General features: G+C 46.5%; 1 long non-coding RNA gene across 1 annotated transcript; it reads left to right on the top strand.

Annotated features, from left to right (window-relative positions):
* The first annotated feature begins 802 nt into the window (after positions 1-802).
* LOC119270038 lies at positions 803-3,573 on the top strand. The gene is made up of 2 exons (XR_005133894.1): positions 803-2,352; positions 3,218-3,573. It is a non-coding gene; the product is annotated as an uncharacterized LOC119270038 (long non-coding RNA).
* The last annotated feature ends 4,475 nt before the right edge of the window (positions 3,574-8,048 follow it).

Below are 8,048 nucleotides of genomic sequence, written 5' to 3'. Positions count from 1 at the left end.
CACGCGCTACTGCTAGGACAAATAGCTGCAGTGTTTGTTCACTCCCATGCTACTGCTATCGTAACTACTGGCAACGTGTTTTCTCTCCGTCGCTACTAGTATTCTTTTTTTATTTTTTATTTTTAGTGTATTTATGCGCCATCATACAAATATTGGTACAATACCAGTTATGAGGTTTACATCATTATGTCCATAACAGTGTGTCAAATGAAGGTGGATTAGGTTCAAGTGGAGGCAATATGTGGTGCATGTCAAAAGTATACTACTAATCCAAACTTGATCAGTTTGGACTAGTAGTACTTTCGATGTGCATCACATGTTGCCTCCACTTGAATCTAATCCGCCAGCACAAGCTATTTAATCATCATCATAGTCATTACCACCAATAGTATTTATTTAATCACCACTAACACTAGCTAATAATAATCATCATAGTCATTACCACCAACACTAGCTATTTTATCATCATAGTAATAGCACTACTAGAAACTACGATTTTACCTAGGGCCAAGGTCTTTACCTAGAGCTCATTTGCCTCCTCAAGGGAAAGAAAATATATGAACAGTATACTCTAGGGGAAGATGAGTTTCCATGTGAAAATAAAAGGGAAATAAAGTTTACCTACAGTTGTTTTCTCCCCCTAGGTAAAGACAGCCATGTGGACAACACTGGACAAAATAAAAGCACCTATACGGCCCCACTGTTGCCGCAAGGATGGCCTCCCGCGTATTTTTTTCATCAGCGCGCTTTATTTTTTGGCGGCCTATGCCATATTTTGGTGCAGGCCCACTATGCAGTGAGAAGGGCAGAAAGAGGTGGCTGTCCGCATTTGATCTTCTTCTCCCTCTCTCCCGAAGATGAGCGCCGCGCCGCCGCCCAACCCTCTCCCTCCTCCCTTCCCAGATCTGCGGTCCAACACGCCCCGCCTCCTCTCCCCCTGTCGATCCCTAGCCTAACCACCATCGCTGCGCCGACCGTGGTGACCACGCCGTGCCGTCCATAGTCCCAGCACCGCGCCGCCGGTCCAGATCGCTGGGTTGCGACGGTCCTGTGACCTCGCATCGTGGTGACCGCGTTGCCCCCTGTCGATTTGATGGACACTGGACCTTCCGTCGTCTTACCCTGTCCAAGACCAAACTCGTCTTCTCATCTGAAGCCGATCTAGATCTTGCTCTCTGACCGGTTCCCAGGCGGGCGTCCCTCTACTTCATGTCCTTGCACTTCGACGGGTGCCCAGGTGCGTGTCCCTGTTCTTCTACTCCGACGGCCAGCTACCCAGAAGTTCCCCTGCTTCCTCTTCGATTGGCAGCCAAACGGCACACAACTGCGAGCATGGTAGCGTGTGAAGGTATCCCTCTCCCTATAGATTTGTTGAATAGTTTATAAGACTATTTAGGATGAACCGATGTTGAAATCTGTGTGCTATAGGCTATAGTTTAATGAGATGCTAGTTGATGAGTAACAATATGATTTGAGGCTAACACTTTTTTTGTTTCTGAACATCTGATTTAGTACGAGGTCGATAATTGATAGGTACAAGACAATCTTTGCAAGACATCAGGCTTTGCTCCAGCTATTGATATCCATTTTCTGGTGAAAAGAAATGTCTAAGATGGTAATTAGTATCCAAGGTTATGTTTTGGGGAACAATTTGTTATCGAAAACATCTCTGCTAAATTTGTGATCATGTGCAGCACATTTGATTTCGTACAAAATACAGGTCATGGGATTATGAAAGTTCTATCGGACAAACCAATGCTCGTGCGATATAGTTGTATTACTGTTTACAGATGTGATCGTCCCGGTTGTAGACTTAACATGATTTTAAATAGCTAAACTAAAGTAGCTAGCTCGGTATGCACATGTAGTTAGGAAACTGACTAGCTATCTTACAGGTGTTCCCTATACATTTAATGTGCTCTGTTAGCTACTAACTGGTTCCAGCTGATTTACTTCATTTTGTACACAACAAATACTATCTTATTATAGATAAATCGCAAAACAAATGATAATGCAATATTTGCCCACCCCCTTCTTATATAGCTGATTGGTTCACAGAGATAACAATCTTGTCGTCACATCTGCCCTGAAGAACTGAGAAGTGTCATGGAACTTACATATTTCTTTTTTATAGAACTGTTGTTTGCTCTATAAATACCACATTATCTTGCAATTCTTACAGAGAATCGTACTTTGCTTTATAAATACAACATAGTCTTGCAAGCAGTCAATTTAACATCATTCTGTTGCTATGCTCTTGAAGCACTTGAACCCGCTTGGATCACGGCAAGACAGATAGAAGCAGTACGAAGAGCAATAACACGATATGCACGTCGTGGTGGAAAAATATGGGTACGTATATTTCTCGACAAACCGGTTACACTAAGACCCACGGAAACACGTATGGGCTAGGTCCTGGGATTTCTTACCATCAAGTTGGTAAAAAGCCTCAATTTATTGGCAATTGCTAGAATTATCTATCAATCGCAATGGCAGGGACATTATTTAGTTCTATGTTACTAGCAAGCCAAGTGTATTATTTTTGTCTAACAGAATTCGTTCAGGAAGATAGCAAAACTATCATAAACTGCAGGTTACAGCTATCCTATTTGGGACACTAAGCTATACACTTATCCTATTTTTCTATTCAGAATGGCATAGCTTCTCTGTTCATACAATATTTTACTTAAATTAGAATTTTTCCTGCAGGCAATACATTTAATATTTTACTATGCAAATCAGTTTCAATATAAGGGATAGTACGTTTTCCTATGCATCTGCCAACCACCACTTCTATCTATTTTGTCTAATTAATTTTCTTTGTTCTCTCTACAAGGTTTAACAAATCAGATGATAAGGTAAAAGAACTCTTCTTGTATTTCATAGTCGGCACTCGAGTTGCGACTCGTAGACTAGTCTGTCGACTAGTCGATCGGCTCGTAATCAGTGGAGAGAACACATACCATCATATGTTTTTCCCATTAAATCCTCTTGGGGGAAGGCATTATAAGTTTAGCTAATTCCATGTCTTGTGGAGAAGAAGAAAAGTTGGTCGAGCCCAACACCAAAATAGCAATCTTTGTACCTTTGTCTATGGATTAGCACAACGAACTATATCAATGAACTTGATCATATTATTTGCTTGAGACAGAGTTAGTGCAACGAAGTATATCAATGAACTCTTCACTTATCATTGAATTATCTTCTTTCTTTGCAGGAACATATTCTTACGGGTGGTCATGGTTTGCTGGTTGATGGGCACAAACAAGTAATTGAGGCTCTCGCTGAAGGTCTTAATCAGAGTTGTAGATATTGTAGATACTTGGCCTGACCAACTCAAGGTCTTGACACCCCTCTTAATCAGAGGTGTAAATACTTTGCCTTACTAGAGTAGCAGATAATTGTCCTGACCAACAACACATGTACATGCTGACTTAGGTGTTCTGCTAGCTGTACGAAACATTAGCTATGTTTACTTCTTGAATTCTGGCTTGAAATTGACCATGAGTCTGTAATTGAACAAGAATCTGATGTGTACATTGAATTTTAGCATCAATTTATAATTTTGAATTATGGCCCAGAATTTAATTATTGGAATTATGGCATATATGAATTTAAATTCGAATTGAATATTTGTATACGATAGATATGGATATGATATGTCCCACCATCTTTCCCTAGGGCCAAACTTTGTAGGTAAATCACCTTTCCACGCTGGACAACGCTGAGATGAATTCTATCCCTAGTGCATAGGGCCCTAGGTAAAGAAATGGTTTCTGTCGGTGTCAAAACCATCGAATCTCGGATAGGGGGTCCTGAACTGTGCGTCTAGGCTGGATGGTAACAGGAGGCAGGGGACACAATGTTTTACCCAGGTTCGGACCCCCTTGATGGAGGTAAAACCCTACGTCCTGCTTGATTAATATTGATGATATGGGTAGTACAAGAGTAGATCTACCACGAGATCAGATAGGCTAAACCCTAGAAGCTAGCCTATGGTATGATTGTATGTTGTGATTGTTGGCCTACGGACTAAAACCCTTCGGTTTATATAGACACCGGAAAAGGTTAGGGTTACACAAGGTCGGTTACAAAGGAGGAGATATCCATATCCGTATTGCCTAGCTTGCCTTCCACGCCAAGTAGAGTCCCATCCGGACACGAGACGAAGTCTTCAATCTTGTATCTTCATAGTCTAACAGTCCGGCCAAAGAATATAATCCGGCTGTCCGGAGACCCCCTAATCCAGGACCCCCTCAGTGGCCCCCGAACCATGCTTCAATGACGATGAGTCCGGCGCGCAGTATTGTCTTCGGCATTGCAAGGCGGGTTCCTCTCCAAATTCCGTCTACCTGTCAAAATAGTGTCCGGTCTCTTGTGAATGTTGCACTCCTTGGCTTCCACGCCCAATAATGGCCTCTTTCCACGTGTCGAGCGAATGTGAAGAGCCAGGGTGTTTTCACATTTACCCCCCTAGCTGTGTGAATGAGCCGCCTATTAAAAAGACGAGGATTCAGATCCAAATCACACCATCCTCCCTTGGCGAGCCTTCATCGGAGCGCACCCGACAGAGATCCATTCCATCATGGCCGGTCGACGCAGCTCCTCCTCTTGCTCCCCTAGCTCCAAGCCTGGAGATTGGGAGAGATGTTCCGCCCCGCACAGCAAATTAGTGATGCTTCAGACCAAGGGATTTCTTTCCCCAGCGTACATGGTCCCGGTTCGAGCCGGGCTCGCCACCTATAATGGCGGAGAGCAAGCGGAGAGCCTTCCCAATCCCTCCAAGGGAGAGCGGGTATGCCTTGTCCCTTATTTGGTAAGAGGGCTCGGATTTCCAATTCATCCGTTTCTCCGGGGGCTCCTGGAGTTCTACGGCCTCCAGTTGCACAATCTTACGCCTGCCTCCATGCTTCATATCGCGGGATTCGTAGCCCTTTGCAAGTTGTTTTTGGGCTGTGAGGCTCATTTCGCTCTGTGGAAGAAGCTATTCTGCCTTGTGCCCCGTTCTCAGAAGGGGTCAATATATCAAGTGGGCGGAGCCGAAGTGTGGCGTATTGCCGGGACCGGATACCTGTCCGAAACCCCAAAGAAGACGTCCGAAGACTGGCCTTCAGAATGGTTTTATATAAAAGACGTCCCCCTCCCGGATCCTATTCGGATCGGCCTTCCTGAGTTCGACAACGCCCCTTTGAAGAAGCGCGGAGCTGGCGTCCACGGAGCTCCATGGAGGAAGATGACAGGGACATTCTTTACCTGATGATCCGGGTAAGTTTTTTAGCTCGATCCAGATTGACCATGATTGAGGTCATGGCCATATGTATCATGCGGGGGGTGCAGCCGCTTCAGTATAGAGGCCACCACACGTGGGATTTCAATGGGGAGGATGACGCCACCCGCTACGGCCGTAAAGGGCCGGGATCGGTTGCTGATCTAATAAAGATCTTATCCACTTTGTACAAGGGAGAAGAGGAGGAATTCCTTCATGTCAACCCGCAGGGCGGATTTTCTATGTACAATCCTCCGAGCTGGGTAAGTGGAGACTTTTCCTCGCCCATCCGTTTCATATTTCCGTAGTTAACTATTCAGTCTAGCGATTTCCATGCAGGAACTGTGCCAGGCTGTAAGGGAGATAAACAACCCCCCTCCACAACCCGAGGACCCTGGACGGTCCCTCGACCCGGCCTCCCAGGAGGATCCAGACATATCTGTGGAGCTGATCGATGGGGTGTTTTACCAATTGAGCAATGATAATGCTTTGGTGGCCATTACGGCCGATTACACTGGGCTACTTCCAGCCTCACAGGTGACTGAGACCGAAATCCCAGCACTTCAAAAATGGATCCGTCCTTGCGTGTTTTTGTTTGCTGTATAATAGCCGTGTTTTGCAGGGGAGGTCCTCGAGGCAGAAGGCCGAGCCTGCGGCGACTGGCCAACAAGGGGCCGCGAGGCCAGGCAGGCTGAAAAGACCCGCAATCTAGGTTGAGACACCGGCGCAGTGGTACAGCGCACCGTCTTTATTGCAAGACATTATTCTCAGAGGCATACTAACGCCCAAGCCTTCTTTTCAGGAAAAAGAGCGCTCGCCGGACTATACCCAGAGAGGCTACCAATCGCGCCTCCACCAGCCAGGCTCCAAGGCCGGATTCGAAGGCGCGAACGAATACGAGGCGTGCGTCGAGTGCTCCTCCGACAGAGGATGCGGATAAACTGTCCGCCACCAATTCCGAGGTGGGAAGTGCCATGAACCATAGGCGTCGCCGGACTGTTCTTTCCGACGCTTGTTTCTCCCAAGAGGCATTGGATGCCTTCAACTCGGGAGATGCGCACCTCCGTGCCGCTCAAAATGGTCTAGCCAGAGCCACGGAGTAGTATGTAAAAGACATACGGGTGAGAAAATTTGGTGATTATATATATCAGTAGCCCCTGAGACTTGAAACAGTTAGGATAAGTGATTTAAGGATCATTTGTTATGCATGTTCTTACAGAAAAGAATACTCAACTGTCCCAGGAGCTGGAAGAGTGCAAAGCCCAACTTCAGGCCGCACTGGCCGCAGCAGGGGAGCCCAAAGAGACCCCCTCTGGTAACATATCCTTCAAATGATAAGTATCATATAGAATGCGGCGTATATGCAGATCTGACGATAAAATTGTAGATGACGCTGGAGTAAATCCGGATAAGCAACTGCTGCTACGCCAGCTGAAGGCCGGTGAGAGCGTGCTTACGAGGGTGAGGCAGGAGAAAAATGATCTCCTAGATGCCAACACCAAGCTGGGCGTGGAACTACAAGATGTTCGTGCCCAACTATCGGACTCTGTTAAGGAAAATCGGCGGCTTCGACGCGACATATTTAGTAAGTGCTTGAACGAACTTTGAAAAAGAGTTCGGCGAGGAAGCTGGCTGATAGAGTTATGTCTATAGGTATGCTAGCAGGTCGTCCTGCCGAGGAAATGCCCGGTTCAACGGGTGACCTTCTTCCCGAGCTCTCACGGCTGCACGAACGAGTTCGGCAGGTGATGCAAGGCGTCGCCCAGGCCTTGTGGCCACCCGTCTCCATACCCGAAGGCCTTGGAGAGCTTGCAGAAAAGCTAAAGGGAGCACGGCGGTGCTTCCGATTATGGAAGATATCGGCCTACCGTCAGGGCGCCAGGGAAGCCTGGGCAATGGTGAAGACACGGTACACGAAGGCTGACCCGAACCACATGGCCGAAGTCGGACCTGTGGGGCCCGATGGGAAGGAGATCCCTGTGAGCTTAGTGTACGACCAAGTAGAATTGGCCGCAAAGTATTCCCAACAGGACTGTAGACTAGACAGCCTATTGGATGGTATTGAAGAGGAATTCAACCAGTCAAATTGACTATGTAATTTTAAAGTGACATGTATAATGCCTTCTAGCCGGATTGTAGATCGTTTGTCGTGGCGGACCTTTTCGCTTCGACCTCGGGACCCGACGGTCCGGAGTGTATCCGAATACCCTCTCGGTTATGTAAGAACCGGGGCATGCGTGGAGACCAGGTGTAGGGGTCATTAGTGCTTTATCAGACAAGTGCCCAACTAGTTATGTTATATTACATGGGTAGTAAGAACCATCTTCCAGGGAGAATAGTTCCGTTAAGGGTTCCTTTCCCTGGGTAAGCATGCCCTAAAGTGCATGTCCGGACTGCGTCAAGAAGCGCAGAAAAAGCATCTGGGGGCAGATATGGATAATAAATAAAAGTCATCTTTTGTTCACCGACCGAATATTCCCTTAAGAACGCTAGCTTTCGGCTTCACCCAGTCTGAGGTACACGTCCGGCTGACCCGGCGGTAATAATCGCAGAGGTGCTCCCCTTATGCCCTAGCCGAATTAACGGGAACGTAGGGCATAAATACAAGAGCCAGACAACCTAGCTTGGCCAAAACTTAAGTCATATCAATGCATATAATGGTGAAAAAAGGTAAATGCGGAAGTATAACACATGTGTTGGGCGTGAGGCCCAGGTAAATAATTTAAGCTTCTGTGAAAGAAGCCCCAAGGTATGAAGAGTGCGGCTAGCGCATCTGTAATGT

The sequence above is a fragment of the Triticum dicoccoides genome, chromosome 3A (genome assembly GCF_002162155.2).
Source record: "Triticum dicoccoides isolate Atlit2015 ecotype Zavitan chromosome 3A, WEW_v2.0, whole genome shotgun sequence".
Classification (NCBI taxonomy): Eukaryota; Viridiplantae; Streptophyta; class Magnoliopsida; order Poales; family Poaceae; genus Triticum; species Triticum dicoccoides.
This window is presented reverse-complemented; position numbering and strand designations above follow the sequence as displayed.